An 18327-nucleotide genomic window follows, 5' to 3' on the forward strand; every position below is an offset into this window, starting at 1 on the left:
CTCTTCTCTCTCCTTTCCTTACTTTCCTTCATTCTATATATGTATGTTTGCTTAGTTTGTTTGTATGTTAGTTATAGTTTCATTTATTAAATCCCTTATATTCACAATTGGTTGTCTCTGTGTTACGCTCACGATTCAAAGTCACTGAATGTTGCTCCTTGCTACATGCTAAACTACTGCTAGCACTGTATAAGTAGGAAGGCTATTGTTCCTTGGCCAGGAAAGTAATCTTCCAAGAGTTGATAAATAATGATATTGTCTGCTCGCTGGACGGACAGATCAAGTAATTGTAATATCGATTCTGCTACAGTTAATTCTAAGATCTAATCTAAATATTTATTATTAATTATAACCAGTTATAATTAATTATAAATAATTCCCTTTTAAGCTAATTTGCTACAACGTCCTATCAAAGTCTTCGGCCAGCGATGAGTTGAACAGAATGTAAGATTAATTCTTACAGTAATACTACTTTCCATTGAAAATAATATCACAGATAGATTGAAATACTGTTTATGAGCATGTAGTTTAGGGTTGACAGATTTCAAGGGACCAATATGATTTAATCAAATACACAGTCAACTTCTCTTTGAATGCAAACAAGGCTTTATTAACTAATCTACACATACAACTAAACTAACATAGAAAAACAAACATAAACACGGGTTGGTAAGTGAGTTTTGATAGAAGATGAATGAAAAATGATCTGTAACAGAAAAACATTATGGAGTCTATAGATCTTGTCTTGAACAAACCCTGAGAACTTAATTTAGTACGCTGTGATTTGAGATCAGGTTACACAAATTATATTAAAGAAATCACCAGATTTCAGCCCCACAGCTGTCAGCTTATACAAGGCCCCCTCAATAGGGTCCTGTGACTATGAGGGCCCCCAGCCTGCTTGTAGGACCCTTTTGCCTTCCTGTTTCTAATAAAAAATTACATTTTTGAGCCATTCTTTAAAAATTTTAAATTTGAATTTTCTGACTATAATTTCATACATTAGGTTTTATAGGGTTAAGCTTTATGCTTTGAATGAAAAGTGATGTAGAACAAAAACATTTATTATACTATTCATTGCTATAACTGCATTTCTCCCCAATATTACAAAAAATCTGGGCTTAGGTGGTTGGGAAAAAGAAGATATTTATATTTTATTTTGTGTGGTACAAAAATACTGACCTAGAAACGTAAAGTTTGAGAACATCTTAAAGCAGATGAAAGGGCTTGTGTGCAAGTTTTGACTGCTGAAGTTTGAAATCATGAACATTCAAAAACAGACTCTTTGATCATTTAAAAATTCTGTTATTATAATCTGCTCTAAGGGGTGTAAAAAAGGGGTATAAACCAAAACTATTGGTTCAATGTTGGATTCCAATAGAATGACCCCTGAAGGTTTCTGCGTTGTTCTGTCTTTTCTGAGCGCTGAACCAAAAACACTTATTAATTTGCACTTTATCAACTGACTCCGTTATTAATTTTTATGAAGTTATTGATTACTCCGAATCATCTTCATTTACATTTGTCCATTCAATCAATACTTGAATGTCGCTTAGAGTCTCACGCCGGCCGTTATTTCAATTACGTGGATCTCACGTCACAATATAGCCAGTTCAGTTCATAGTCAGAGGTTGCAGGGTAATCTAAATATCATCTGATTTGGTTTCTCTCATAATCAGATGATACCATCGCTTAGACACGTACACACAACTTGTTATGACGGACGATAAGCAGTGACTGAATTCTTACATGGATTCTCCTATCATTAAGCTTCAGTAATGGTCTTATCCTGGTCTTATACATGCTGTAACAAACAGTATCTTAACACAATTTACCAGTCACAAATGATTTTGGAAGAATTCAGAATAAATCAAATAATAACAATTTATTTGCCAGGTAGGATATAAAACATTGTTACAAGAATTCAATCAAACCCAATTTCACAGATGATCAAAATAAACAAACATTACTAAAAATAAGATATAAGTCAGAGGAACATACCTGGCAATAAAAATAACACACAGCGACAGTGTGGGAGATCTGACTACAGATTCCTGGTAGAGAAAACTACACACAGCAGTTGCGTGGGATATCTGACTACAGACTACCCGAGCTCCTCTGCCATCTCTCCTTAAGTACCAAACGATTCTATTGTTATTTCAGATGTGTTTGTTTGATGTTATCCAGGATTTGGTTTACAGTTTAGGGAGTTGTAAGTAGACCTTCGAAACTTGTGATTGAGTAGGTCATTTGATGTTTTCAAAGAATGTAATCTGGTCCCTGATAGAATGCACCTTTCAGCCCTTCGAAGCTCTTACAATGGAGGGTAAAGTCTTTATAGGAAGTACGGAATAGGGATTATCACTTCTGAATGGAACACACCCCATCATTCAGATGAGTTAGAAAATATAGCAGCACGAGCCAGAACTGCCTGAACTCTTTGCCAAGTTTCACCCATATGTACATGCCCAGGGGCCCTTGCTAGTCATAAGCCGCCCCTGCATGCCTCATGATTAGTATAATAATTTTAAGCGTAGAGAGTTGGTTATATTGAAGAACAATGGGTTTCCATGGTTTCCCAGGGTTTCTCAGCAAATGGCCAGTCATGTGATGAGTTAGTTTGGGGGTTTATCTGATTAACAACAAAGAGAAGAGGGGTGTTTTGTTGTGCTTTTCCCCGATTCGCCTCTGTTCTTAAGGCAGTTGAGATTTCCCAGATGCGAGAAACTCAGGCACCAGTCCAATTTCCTTATAGCTCAGGAGAAAGTCAGTGTAGATTCTGTATTTAAGTCATTCTGTGTAGAATTGTTCAATTTCTCTTAGTTCTCTTCTGCCTCGAAATCCTACAATTTTTCTTAAGGATACTTGAAATTATACAATTATATGCTCATATTTCTATCAGGAAAAATAAGATTGCATCAAACATCAGATCATTTGTCTAATTATTTCTGCTATGTGGTGAAGATTTGAGATTCTTGAGAACAAGGTATATTACACAAATATTGGCTTATATTTTAAAACAATTCTCCAAAAAAGGAAAAACAAAAGAAAAAAAAGCACCACACATCATTTTGTTTGTCTTTTAATTAGTATTGTCATCATAGAATATAGTATATTCGTGAATAATTATAAAATAAATAAAGTTATAGGGTGTGTTTCCATCATAAAACAAGTTAAGATGATGCTAGGCTTCATTTCATATTAGCATGTGATATAAATAATCAAATCAAAATTGCTACATTTGTCTAATGCCACTATTCCACTGACTCTCTCATAGACATGAGACATGAGTGTAAGCATGATATAGACATTATACTAAAAACACATGCTTCATTGGGTTGTATAATGCAACAAGCGGCATTTGATTAATATCAAATTAAACCATGGACATCGGATGAAGTACTTATATTGGCATACATTAGGGGTGTGAAAACTTTTATGGCATGAGATCTACTTTTTCATAATGCTTTTACAGTAAGATCTACCAAGCACAATTTAAATATACATTGCATGCTGTGTTGTCACAATAACAACATTTCAGTAGTCGGAACCAATACCAGTGCAATTTGTATTATTCTCGATGCAAAAACAAATACTAACTAATTTGGGTAAACATTGTTGCAAGTTCAAGTAATTATTTAAGACAAGGAAACAGTCAGTAATAAAATAAGAACACAGAAACAAATTAAGAATACAGTGCATAAAATGTCTAACAGCAGTATCAAGTATTCAAGTAAACATTCTTACAATCTCGTGGACTACAGGTCTTCACTATAATACATTAATATTTTATTTTAAAGCTACTAAAGTTATCCAGCCAAGACAAATTAATGGTTTCCTTGTTATTGTGCTAATATTAATGACATATACAGTGGCAGGTCTATCAGGCTGCAACTACACTGCAAGTCCTAATGCACAGATCTGATATTTTGATTCAAATCCGCTTTTTTTTCTGTCAGTACCTCGCCAAGACAGGCATTTTAAAATGTATTTTGAAGAGTCATTTATATTCACAAGGAAAGCAATACCTGATTGGATGATTGGATATTGGTCGGAGAAACTAAAGTCCTACCCCTAATTGTATCCGTAACCAATCAGGTAGAGCATTTCTCATAAATATGAATGAGTCTTCTCCTGCCATCCTTCTTTTTGGAAATCCACCTGCGTGGGAGCCGAAATGAGGAAATAAAAAAGTGATCTTTAAGAATTTCGTTATTTCAGTAGTTTCTCTCTCTACTCGCTTTACTGTTTGACCTGTTAATGAGATCGAATGAGCACCCCTGGCGTGCATGAATAGTTCATTAAAATATCCGCCATAAAACAGCTTTGTATTGTCCATGTAGCAGTGCCTTTGAGTGTCTCTTAAAGGGGACAGAACATTTTCGTGAAAAAGAAGTCGTCGAAAAAGGAGCTGGATTCATCCTCGTACTGAATTAACTGCCTAATCATCAACATTTTTTACACTAAACAATCCTTTTGGAATGAACTATGTATGGAGTTTACAATGATAAAATTGTTGTTTTATAAGAGAAGACACAGACAATTTTGCGACGCAAGGTGTCAGTTTAAGGTTCTCCCCATTCATTTGTATGGTATCCACTTGGAGTGTGCAGCAAGCCATTATCTGTATTTGTATCTTTATCTGTTCATATGACAAAATTATCTGTCTCTGTATTCGGATCGAACCGGGTGTGGGTGGGGCTTAAACTGGAAGTACGTAAAAACTAAATGAAATGTCCATGTTACTCTTACATTTATAGTTTCTATTAATAAAATATGCCTTGTATATGCCTTTTCATAAAAATAGCCTAATTAAAATTATTATTATTATCATTATACAATTATTATTTAAAAAAGATTATTATTTTTTATTATTAAGCTGAATTTCTAGGCTACATTAACTGTGGAATATGTTGTTAACTGTGATTTCTCCTGGCATTTCTGATATTAATATCTGCATGAAACAGTATTTTAGTTTTTCTGTGTAGGTATAACAATATTATTCTGGAGGCAGGAGGTGTCAAGCAAAATGTGAAATGTCAAGCTCACATTTTTCAGTGAATAATAAATACAAATTCAAACAATAAAACAAATGAAAACAAAATCAATATAGCCTACAAACAGGTGAAAGTCCTGTAAATCTATCAAGATTTTTTATAGGACACCATTATTTAGTTACATAATAATAATCATAATAATAATAATAATAATAATCATAATAATAATAATAATAGGCTAATAATAATAATAATAATAATAACGTAACATTTATATAGCGTCTTTCCAGAGTTCAAGAACACTTAACATTCTCAAATTTAGCACAGTTTTAAAGAAGAAGCTGAAAAAAGAGGAATATTCCAAATAGATGAATAGGCTACTCTATTGAGCAGTTAAGACTTTATTTTGGAATAAAGTCTTAACCAGATAATTACCTTCACTGATGTAGATATAAATGTGGTCAACTTTAAGAGACGGATAGACGGGCTCTGACGTGAAATCCTCACTTCAGATCAGGAATTTTATATCGCGCTCAGGTTTAGGCTATAAATAAATACATGAGAATCACGTGTGAATCGTGTGATACATTAACAGACATTTCAAGAAGTGGAAAGTGTACATGATGTCATATCTTAGTTAATGTTGCACTTGACAAGCTCCAGACACACACAATTTACAGAGACCGCAAACGGAGTCGAGACCACGCCCATCCGATTTGAAATCACACCGTGCACATTTCCATTCATAAGGTTTACAATTTAATCATAAATTCTTTGTAATTTTGAATATGTTTATTTAAAATCTCACTTAATTCTTGTGCATCTTGGATAATCAATCATAGAATATTTTTTATATTATTTGGATGAATCCGTTATTCATTTTGAAGTCATTATTCGTGCCTTTTCGAATAAGGTATTCAGCTTCAGGCACCTAGTATCCACAAACGGTGACTTACTGTTGTAACATTAGTTGACCATTACACTCTCTCCTATGATAGCCCTTACAAAAAATCTAAACTAGCCGCTTGTTATTTTCACATGCAAATGAGCTTACGATTCACCGCAAATGTTTGCCAGAAGTTCGCAGCTCTTCACCGATAGTGGTGAACCCCCAGCAAACCTTTGGCAACAATGGACAATTTGCCGCAAGTTTTCTGCAAAGCTCATTTGCATGTGAAAATTATCTTTGGCGAATTTGCGGCAAGTTTGAAGCAAATTTGCAGTGAACTCTCAATTTTTGTAAGGGTAGAGCTGCCGATGTTGTTATTTCAGTAAATAAAATAAACTCTGGCACAATGTGTATTTAACCCAGAAGTCAAACGCAACACAAAGTGGAGAAGAAGAGCAACAACAACCAAGGCCGCTGGAGCAACAGGGCACAATACGATGATACTTGAACAAAAATGAGCTGCATGGTCGAGTTGCCAGAAAGAAGCCTTTATTGCGCAAATGCCACAAAAAAGCCCAGTTACAATGTGCCCGACAACACCTTGACATGCCTCACAGCTTCTGGCACACTGTAATTTGGAGTGACGAGACCAAAATAAAGCTTTATGGTCACAGCATATGTTTGGAGAGGGGTCAACAAGGCCTATAGTGAAAAGAATACCATCCCCACTGTGAAGCATGGTGGTGGCTCACTGTTGTTTTGGGAGGGTGTGAGCTCTAAAGGCACGGGGAATCTTGTGAAAATTTATGGCAAAATGAATGCAGCATGTTATCAGAAAATACTGCCAGACAATTTGCATTCTTCTGCACGAAAGCTGTGCATGGGACGCTCTTGGACTTTCCAGCATGACAGTGACCCTAAGCACAAGGCCAAGTTGACCCTCCAGTGGTTACAGCAGAAAAAGGTGAAGGTTCTGGAATGGCCATCACAGTCTCCTGACCTTAATATCATCGAGCCACTCTGGGGAGATCTCAAACGTGCGACTCATGCAAGATGACCAAAGACTTTGCATGACCTGGAGGCATTTTGCCAAGACGAATGGGCAGCTATATCACCTGCAAGAATTTGGGGCCTCATAGACAACTATTACAAAGGACTGCACGCTGTCATTGATGCTAAAGGGGGCAATACACAGTATTAAGAACTAAGGGTATGCAGACTTTTGAACAGGGGTCATTTCATTTTTTTCTTTGTTGCCATGTTTTGTTTTATGATTGTGCCATTCTGTTATAACCTACAGTTGAATATGAATCCCATAAGAAATAAAAGAAATGTGTTTTGACTGCTCACTCATGTTTTCTTTTAAAATGGTACATATATTACCAATTCTCCAAGGGTATGCAAACTTTTGAGCACAACTGTATGTTGGTTATTGAAGTTGTTTTCCTGCAAATTCAAAGATATTCATCTGCTGTTCTGAGTTTTATATGCACTAAATATTAGGGGTGTAAATCAGACTTTCATCATGGTATGATCTTATATTGATTCTCTTGGCCTGCAATCTGATATTTGCAGATACATCACAGTCTGCCACAATACAATTTCAGAGCCCTGTGATCGATATTCTGATATTATGTGCCTATTTACATTTATCCATTTACATTTATGCATTTGACAGACACTTTTATCCAAAGCAACTTACAGTGCCCTTATTACAGGGACAATCCCACTGGAGCAACCTGGAGTTAAGTGCCTTGCTCAAGGACACAATGGTGGTGGCTGTGGGGATTGAACCAGCAACCTTGTGATTACCAGTTATGTGCTTTAGCCCACTACGCCACCACCACTCCCATTTACACAATCAATTAAATTTTTTGTTTTTGCCCTCAAATGCAACCAAAATATAATTTGAATATGTTATTGAGCTCTCTGAAAAGTGCAAATTTAGTATCCACATTGGGACATCCACAACAAAATAAGGTACTTCAGATATTGAAACAAAATTATACAGATAATAATTTTAAAAAATAACGTCACACACAAGTGATCATCAATCATTTTTGATTACAGCTTATTTTTCAGTTTAATCCAATTCAAAGTACTTACATACCCACACAGCAAAATCCCCAGTGTTAAATGTACACTCCTGGTGTTTATATGGTTCTCACTCACTGGTGTTAAAAACTAACACTGAAGCAGTGTTGAATCTACAGCAGATAATTAAATAAAGTAGATACACTCTCTGAGTGATGATTGATCATTAGTGATGACACCTGATGTTAACAAGCAGAATCTACTGAAGGAAAGAGAAACAACAAGAAAACAAGAGAACAAACCAGCACACACCACAACAATTAAATCTGTCTTACAGCCACACATTAGATGTACATCAACTGCAAATAAAATGTTATTAGACAACAATCTTTCAATATGTTGAGTGAGGATGTTTGTTTTATATGTCTGCAAAAGTTATTTACTGAGAATTAATTGAGGTTAGTCTCTATTTAGTGTTGCTGATGTCATTTTGTTGTTTAATTTGGTGATTATTGTTCTCTTTGGTTAGATACCTGAAACTTGATTATATGCAGGTCAGTGTAGTGCTGTTAAATACAAAACACTGTATTAGAGAAGATCCCCCTAGATGTTATCTGGTATATTTAAGTGAGATCTCATCTGAAGTATCATCTTTAAAAGTAAAATCCTATGAATGTCAGAAGTACTACGGAAAAAATTGTAATAAGGGTAAATTCAGTACTGTGATAAGATGACCAGAAACTGTCTCTTAAAGATAATTTATATGTTGCCAATGATACACACAGACATGAAGACTCAGCATACAAAACTCATCAGTGGTGACTGTGTAAATGAAGGTACACTCATGGCATCAATTATTTTATTTTAGTACAAGGACATTCAAAAGAATGTTGGAAATTTTTATTTATTTATATATATTTATGTTATGCTAATAGAGTGTCTTTTTTACTGTATTAAAGTTTGCATTCATAGTAACACTTTTTTTTAACCCTATTATTCCCGATAATTTGCGTTTCCATCAGCTTAATTTTGATGCGCTAAAACTTTTTAAGCAAAAAATCCTTGGATGGAAACTTAGTTGCTGTCACTTTTTCCCAAGCCGTCCAATCACAGTGGAGGAAGGGCGGGATAAATACCACAACGACCAACCGTCACATCCTGTTTGTTCAATGACTGAACAACAATGGAGAAGTTTGCTGGTCTCTGAGTAATCATGTCTGTACCAGATGAAATTCCCGGACTACCACAATATGATTATGAAAAATAATGCTTGTAGGAACAAATGCTTGTAGTTACGTGCTTCAGCCTTCCTTTCATCCAGAGCAAGTACTCTTCCTTGTGCCGACATTTTTACATTCAGTAGCCTACTTGTTGATAACACAAACTATCTGTGAAATTAGGTACTTGCAACACATTACTTCAGTGGATATTCCGTATCATAGCAACCAAAGCATCTCAGCTGAAAAAACGCTGCGCCTCTCACTCCCAACTGGTCGTTTTCAGAAGAGTGCCTGGCATTTTCAGCTGGCAAAAACGCTTTGGTGGACACATGGCCTAACTTGTTTAAAGAACTAAGGTGTTAAGAAAATTGTGCTAAATTTCACATTAATGGGATAGTTCTCCCAAAAATGAAAATTTTCTCATCATTTACTCACCCTCATGCCATCTAGGGTGACCAGATGTCCTGATAAAACTGGGACAGTCCCAATTTTACGAGTCGTGTTCTGCAGCCAACGGCAGTAGCGGTTCTAGCTTGTATGGCGCCCTGGGCGAAACCTGCTTCAACACGCCCCCAAATTTGTTGACTGGGGGGGGGTCTGTGTGGGTGCCTGTTGTGCTAAACTTTCCCCTCATCACCCACCTCTGCTGCTATCTGTCAGCCCATAAGAAAAGTTTACTCATGTTTGAAGCCAAAAACCGAGGAGGGAGAGATGATAATAGTAATAAAAATAAATAAAATGCGTCCCCTTCCTAATGTACATCCTCTGATATACTGTCAGTAAAATCGCAGCCCTTATCAACGAGCCATGTGATGTCATAAACTACTATGCAGGGGCGCAAAAATGGGGTATGCAACATATGCAAGCACAGGGGCGCTACACTAGGGGGGTGCCAAAATCATACTTTTTAAATCTCCTAAAATACCTTACAAATAACCAAAAGCACAATTTTAAACAATAATGAAAGGATGTATTTTATTTAACTTTTATTTTATTTAATTTGATTTAACTTACATTTTCCTAGCATTTTAAATGGGTTCAAATACGGATTATTTTATTTATTTATTATTATTTTTTTATCAAGAGGTACCTTCATAGCTAACGCTAATCCTCTGTCTACCGATGTTGATCTGACTGTCACATTACAAAAATGGTCAGAGTATGGGGCGCAGAACAGAAAAAGGAAGATGTAAAATGAAAAACAGTGCATTAAAATGAAGAAAACAATGCCCAAGTGGATAAACAGAGATTGGTAGGCTTAATTTATCACGTTATCACTGAAAATCTTGAAGAAAGACTTGAGGTAAAGCGACATTTAATGTTGCCGAGATGTGCAGATTGCCAGCTAATATAAATATCAGTTAATTTCCCAGTAGTTATGCAAAAAGTTGCCATATGTTTGGGAATAGGCGATCAGTTGCTTTACATTTAGAGAGAAAAGCTTGTTAAAAAAGTTGTTAATGACCCTTTGCTATTTCCAGCCTATACTTGGGCTCCTCTTACTAACCATAACTAATGTTGCTGCGCTTTTCAACCTTCGCCTGTTGTTGTCTCGCTGTCAAACACGACGTGAGGAACCATTGGATGTGGTATGAGTAAATACCTCAGGAATAATTAAACAACACGTGGATCAATTATTGACTAAATCCAAAAAATTGGGCAAAGAAATGTGTGATGGACAGGCTTGCTGCAGAATCAGTCATGCCTCTTCTTTATTTTCTTTCTTTTTCTGTTTAGATGGAAAACAACGATGCAGATAAAATTGAATTAATAATTAGTTGTTGTTTTTTTAATTACTAAATGGTTTCATTGGTATGTACATGACTGTTTGTATAACAATTCTAAATTAAATTCTTAATATAAAAGTTTGAATTAACTGGCATCACATTGTTATAATTGTTAAAAGTTTTTATTGAATTCTTGATTTTTAAAAAAATATGTTTTATTAATTTTCGTTTATTTTTATTTATTTTTATATTAATGGTTATTAATATAAAGTTAGAGTTTATATTAATATAAATAATATAGAGTTATTAATTCTAGGTGTAAAAAATGTTGTCACCTTCGCATGACTATTTAAAAGGCTCCAAAAAGGCCATGAAATTTGCCTATGGGTTTTTGGCTTTTTATTTGTGTGTGTGTGTGTGTGTGTGTGTGTGTGTGTGTGTGTGTGTGTGTGTGTGTGTGTGTGCATTGGTGGATTTAGGCATGGGCAACTTGGGCAGTCGCCCAGAGCGGCATCTTGGGGGGTGGGGGGGGAGGCACGAGGTGGTGGCACACCCCAACCCGGTCAACATCTTTGGGGTGTTCTCATTTAGAATTTGGAGGTGTGTTTAAGCGGGTTTCGCCCAGGGTGCCAAACAAGCTAGAACCGCTACTGTGTGTATGTGTGTGTGTGTATTTGGTGGGGTGGGTGGGAACACTGATGTTGCATACCCCTCAACATATATTTAGTTGCGGCCCTGACTATATGGATGGGATTTGTTTTATGTGGGGCAATGTAATAATTACCAGAGCTTCTCATTGTTTTTAATCCCGTCCAAAACGAGCATATCTGTATTTTTTTCGATTTGTTTTCGGACTTTTTCCGTGAACATGCTTGCCAATAAAGATTACAGTGTTTTTATCTTCTATAAAATGCCCTGAAAAATAATTCGCGTAAAGGCGGCCCACTGCGACCTGACATGCTGGTAAAAAGCCAGTGAATCTGTGCTGTCTGTGAGCACTTTAACTATTGATGTTTCTGTGTCTAAAGTAATTGGTCAAAGACACCATGCACTTCACATCCTCAAATAAACACTTAAGAAAAACATTCATCAATCCATATACGCAACAGCCAGCGTAATATTTAAAGAGAAAGAAGGATCATATTTTCTTTTGGTTAGGAAAAGTGTAGCCCCGCATTTTGGGATATATTTTCCAGAAGTAGACTACGAATAAAATTACATAACTTGAACGAATTGTTCCTCTTTTTTTTTTTATTCAAGAGAGTAGCCTAATATAGCTTTGCAATATGTTGTAATTTGTAAAATATTCCAATACATTTCTTCTAATAATCCCATTATATACTCAAATTTAATATTTTCTCCATAATTCATCAGCACAGCTAAATACATTCCCTCATTAGGGGGCAGTGGTGGCTCAGTAGGCTCTGGGTTACTGATCAGAGGGTTGGGGGTTCAAGCCCCAACACTGCCAAGATGCCACTGTTGGGCCCTTGAGCAAGGCCCTTGACCCTGTCTGCTCCAGGGGCACCATATCATGGCTGACCCTGCACTCTGATCCCAGCTTAGCTGGGATATGTGAAAACAAAGAAATTTCACTGTATACATGAAAATGTATAATGTGTGACAATTATAAAGGCTTTCTTCTTCTTCTTCTTCTTCTTCATAGATCAATAACATGAAATGGCAGTGTAAAAGCTGTATACACACCTATATATCAGTGATGGATTGCCGACCAGGCCAGTGCCCAGGGGCCCTGGGCTTTAAGGATGCGCAATCCAGTTTGGCGATCCCCCCACTCGAAAACCCATCAACAATGAACAAACCCCCTACAAAATAAGGAAACACTATATGACTAGATGAATCCTACTAAATATAATGAACATAGTTTCTGTTTTATTAAGACACAGTGTAGTTATTTTTATGCATTCATATACTGTATATATGCATCTGTATACAGAATATGTGATGATGATCATCTAAATTTAATTCTGCATGCTCCATGTGATCGTAGCATTTGCCCCACCACAGTTGGAGTAGTGATGCCACCCCTGACAACAACAACAACAGCACAGTAGAGGTGCGTTCCAATCTGCAGGGTCCCTACGCAGTGTTCACTGCTCCCTACTCACTGAGCACGGAATATCTGTTGAAGTTCACTTCAGTTGACAAAATTCGTTCATTTGGAATACCCTGCAAAGTCATCAAACACAGACAACACTTGAGTCACGCAAATTACAGTGTTCAAGTATGACACATGCGCGTGTATACAATATATGCACAATAAATAACTATACATCCATATATATATATATATAAAATAAATCCATGTGCATTCTTATAAAAATGTATTGTTATACATTTAAATATACTTAAATACTGTATTTCTCCAGACTTGTAACTCGTAATTGACTGTTGCTGTTTAATATTAAAAATACATGTTATTTGGTTATTTTATTTTATATGTCGTCTAAACAGTTATAAGGCCAATTGTCATGATAATGGATGTAATGGTCGCATTTCGTAGGCTTTGCACTCACACACATCCGCATAGAAAGCTGAGGTAAATTAAGCTTAATTTAAAAGACAGCGTCTCAGATTCTATTTGTTTATTTTATTTTAGCCAAACTACCTCAGTACTCTAATGGTTCGCAATGACTGGTGGTTAAATTTCCCTCTCCACCACCTGTTTTTTTTTTTTATCGTAAATAGTTTCTGAAGTAATTTCTTCACTTACTGAAAGCTGCAAATGGACATAGGCTTTGTGTTCTACAGCAAGCTTCGAGGGGATAAATAGTCACTCACTTTCACAAGGTATGTTACTCCATGAATCACACACCCAGTGCTGGTCCTAGCCTTTTGTGGGCCTTAAGCAATACTTTGTGTCCCACCCCCGTCAGTTTGTCCGTAATCCCCAAAATGATCCCCCCACCCGTTTCACAGAGCAGTTTCGTAGTAAACTAACAACATACATTGTGCTAATTCTAAGGAACATTAGTAGCTATTTATTATTTTTTTTATACTGACAATAAGTCAACGTTATATAAATTGCCAATTTGCAATAAATAAAGTGAAAAGGAACATAAAGCCATTCTGAAGTGTCAGGCATGGCACTTGCTGGCTCTACATTACTGGGGTCTGCACTTGTGCCTGCTTTAACTAGCTGTACATTACCGACATCTCGCTGGTGCTGCTGGTCTTACTGGTCTAACTTGAGAACTGTCCCTGAAGGCAAAAAAAAAAAAAAAAAAACAAAAAAAAAAAACAATTTCATACCTCGTTTAAAAATGGCCTAACATAGTAACAGTGCAAAATAATTGTATCAGCTATGTTTACAGACTAGTCATGTCAAAACTTTCCAAACAATGAAACAACAAAACAATGAACAAGAGTAAATGATTGAAGACTAAAAGACAGATAACAAAAGTGTTAAAATGGGAGTAAGACAAATGAACAATGAAATAAATTAAATAAAATTTGAAATGACAGCTAAATGCTTGCCAAAAATAACACTCTAGCGCCATCTTGCATTCTGAAACATTATCACAGTTGAATGCTTTTACTATCACAAAAATATATATATATATATATATATATATATATATATATATATATATATATATATATATGAAAGAAATCTGAAGCAAACATATGAGCATATTTCTCTAAATGAGCACAATTTGGACTAAAAGTTCTAATGGATATTGTTTTTTGAAGCATTGACATGACATGGCCTATTCAGCAGAACTTGCATGATTGAACAGGTATGTGATTATTACTATATATATTATTGTTTATTGCAAATCATATACCGTATATTGCATTTTGATTTTGTATGCTTTGATGTGTACAGACAAATTAATAAATTACATTCGTTGTGGCATTTCTGTCTTAAAACAGTGGTCTAATAGCTGGAGACAGAGGCGGCACTAGGGAGGGGCTAGCGTTGTGCATCAGCCTCCCCAAGAAAGTCCATAGCACCCCCGTAGCACTCCCGGCAAATATTTGTAACAGCACCCAGCAGTTTATCCTCTGTATGAAGACTGAGTGAAGAAACATTTTCCCTGACAATATTTTAGCAATCATGTCATGTGTCCCGTATTTCTGTCGCTTGTTTAGAATCAGAACTAGTGATGCCCGATTTATGAATGAATTACTCATTTGAGTCGATTCCTTCAAAGAATACGTCAAACGGTTTAGCAAAATGGTCCGAATCATTGAGACAGCTCACACACTGAATCGTTTGGAGCATTTTTCACTCCGTAAAAACCAAAATGAAATAAATAGAATAGAAAACAATCAAGTGGAATATGTCATGATACACAGAGCAGATGAGGAGGTAAACTTAACTGTAGAAACTTTATTAAGCACACTTACTCCAACTGCATGTCTCACAACAACTCTCTCTCAGTAATGGTGGAGTCGCCCCCGTAATCTAGCAACCCCGGACCCTGTTGTGTGACAATCAGAGTCCTTCTACCAAGATGAGCAAAGTTAGCAAAAAAGCATAACGGAGCGGTCCTATAGACATTCTTATGGCGGTTCACTGGCGAGAAGACCAGAGACAAGAATAATAAACTGTGGGTGCCTGGGTAGCTCAGTGGTAAACTACGCTGGCTACCACCCCTGGAGTTCGCTAGTTCACTAGTTTGAATCCCAGGGTGTGCTGAGTGACTCCAGCCAGGTCTCCTAAGCAACCAAATTGGCCCAGTTGCTAGGGAGGGTAGAGTCACATGGGGTAACCTCCTCGTGGTTGCTATAATGTGGTTTGTTCTCAGTGGGGCATGTGGTGAATTGAGCGTGGTTGCCACAGTGGATGGCGTGAAGCCTCCACACACGCTATGTCTCTGTGGCAACGTGCTCAACAAGCCACGTGATAAGATGCACGGGTTGACTGTCTCAGACGCAGAGGCAACTGGGATTCGTCCTCTGCCACCCAGACTGAAGTGAATCACTATGCAACCACAAGGACTTAGAGCGCATTGGGAATTGGGCATTCCAAATTGGGAGAAAAAGGGAAACCCCCCCCCCCCCAAAAAAAGAATAATAAACTGCTTTTGTGAGGAAATGGTGCATAACTTAATGAACTGGCCACCTGTCCACTAATCTTCAACATGTTTTATTCTCAGCAATCCTATTGGAGTGAACAGTGTGTTGAGTTTACTACGATAATAAATGGCTGTTTTTTAAGAGAAGTCACAGACGATTTTGCGACATGTAGGTGTCAGTTTATGGCTCTACCCATTCATATGGTGACGGAGATATTTTGAATCAAAACCTGCAAGTGCATCCTTCGTTTGACAGCGATGAATATTGTCTTTATTAAGGTCAGCATCTGCGTGTGCAGCTGTTTCTATGAGCTAGAAGAAAATGTTAGAATACAATATTGTTATTGAACAGGAGAATAGAAACAGGTGTTGTTATAGCATATATATATATATATATATATATATATATATATATATATATATATATATATATATATATATATATATATATATATATATATATATATATATATATATATATATAAACTTTTCAAATATATATATATATATATATATATATATATATATATATAGAAAACTTCCTGGTACCTGATGATGTCACACCTGTAATATATTCACAAACACCTGACACACATCTTACATGACTTGGATTTTGGAAATATGATTTTGTGTATATTTTATGAATTTTTGAAATATTCAAATCTATATAAATTCCTGGTTATGTGACCTGATGATGTCACACCACCTGTTATATATTTACATTTAATATATTCATAAACACCTGACACACATCTTACACGACTTGGATTTTGGATATATGATTTTGTGTATTTTTTATGAATTTTTTACATTTTCAAATCATTATAACTTCCTGGTCATGTGACCTGATAATGTCACACCACATCTAATGCTTTCGCAAACACATCCTACCCATAATAATAATAATAATAATGAATCCTTCCCATCTTTGGTTTTTGAAATATTCTCCTGAACATTTGGACTTGGTGCATAACATTTTTTACTTTTACTTGGCTACGTCATGCTTATTAGGCCCTTATATTCATTTAAGTAGTAGCACTGACAACACTCACAATGTGTTAGGAGCTGTAGAAAAACAGCCTATTACAGTAACAACATGTTATTACTTTGTATAACTAATTTCTTACTTGCCTATGTACTTACACACTAATATAAAGTCCTAACAATTTAATTGTTACAGCTGTAATTGCAGTGCACTCAAACGGCATAGAAAAGAGGGAAAGGAAATTGTCTCGGTTATGCATGTAATCTCAGTTCCCTGAGATGAAGGGAACGAGACTTTGCGTTGCTGACACTATGGGAAATTCCTTTCTCAACGACCAAGATGAAGCCCTTTGTACAATAACAGCAATTCTAAAATTGGCAATGGTGTTTCAGCCCTGCCCCTTTAGGCACGTAGTTGGCCTATATAAGCGGGTGCGAAACCACCATTTCCTCAGAGGGACAAGGAGCGCAATGCTCGCACCTCGAAGCTCTGTGTCATTAGTGCGGCCAGCTTCCGCAATGTCTCTTTCCCTTCATCTCAGGGAACTGAGGTTACATGCACAACCGAGACGTTTCCTTTCGATTATGATCTCTCAACATTGCATCACTGACGCTATGTGAACAGTGTCCAATACCGCCACACTACTGACGTGATGTCTCACCCCACAGAGGGGCCTTGTCCAAGGCATAGACACTCCAGGAAGGATATGTGTAGGATGTCACAGGCTGCATAGGATGGTGAAAACATGCCTCAAAGTGTATATAGTAATGGACTTGTGAAGAGAGAGAGGCCACATCTAGGATATAAAACCTGGCAAATGTGCTTTGCGAAGAGCAACCTGCTGCTAAACATATGTCCTGCAAGGACACAGAGTTTACCCATGCCCATAAAGAGGCCATGCTTCTGCTTGAATACACTTTCACCCCGATGGGGCATCGTGCAGCCTGTGACTCATAGGCGAGGGCGATCGCATCAACAATCCAATGAGAGAGTCTTTGTTTGGAGACAGACATGCATTTTGTGCATCCTCCAAAGCAAACAAAGAGCTGATCTGACAGTCTGAACTGATGGGTACGATCCACATAAATATGTAATGCCTGCACCAGGCATAACAAGTGTAGCGTCTGCTCCTCGTCCGAATTAAATGGTGAGGTGAAAGAAAGCCTGTAGGCAGACGACCTGGGCCCTGAAGGGCGTGGATAAAACCTTAGGCATGTAGCCTTTTCTGGGTTTGAGAGTGGCCTTTGAAAGACCTGGCCCGAACTCCAGCCATGAGCTGCCTACCGACAGCACTTGCATATCATCCACATGTTTAACCGAGGCTGGAACCAGCAGGAGTGCGGTCTTAAGAGAGAGCACAAATAACTCAGATTCCAAAGGCTCGAACAGGGGGCTCATGAGCGCCTTCAGCACCAGGTTCAGGTCCCAGG

Source organism: Myxocyprinus asiaticus, chromosome 27 (assembly GCF_019703515.2).
Source record: "Myxocyprinus asiaticus isolate MX2 ecotype Aquarium Trade chromosome 27, UBuf_Myxa_2, whole genome shotgun sequence".
Classification (NCBI taxonomy): domain Eukaryota; kingdom Metazoa; phylum Chordata; class Actinopteri; order Cypriniformes; family Catostomidae; genus Myxocyprinus; species Myxocyprinus asiaticus.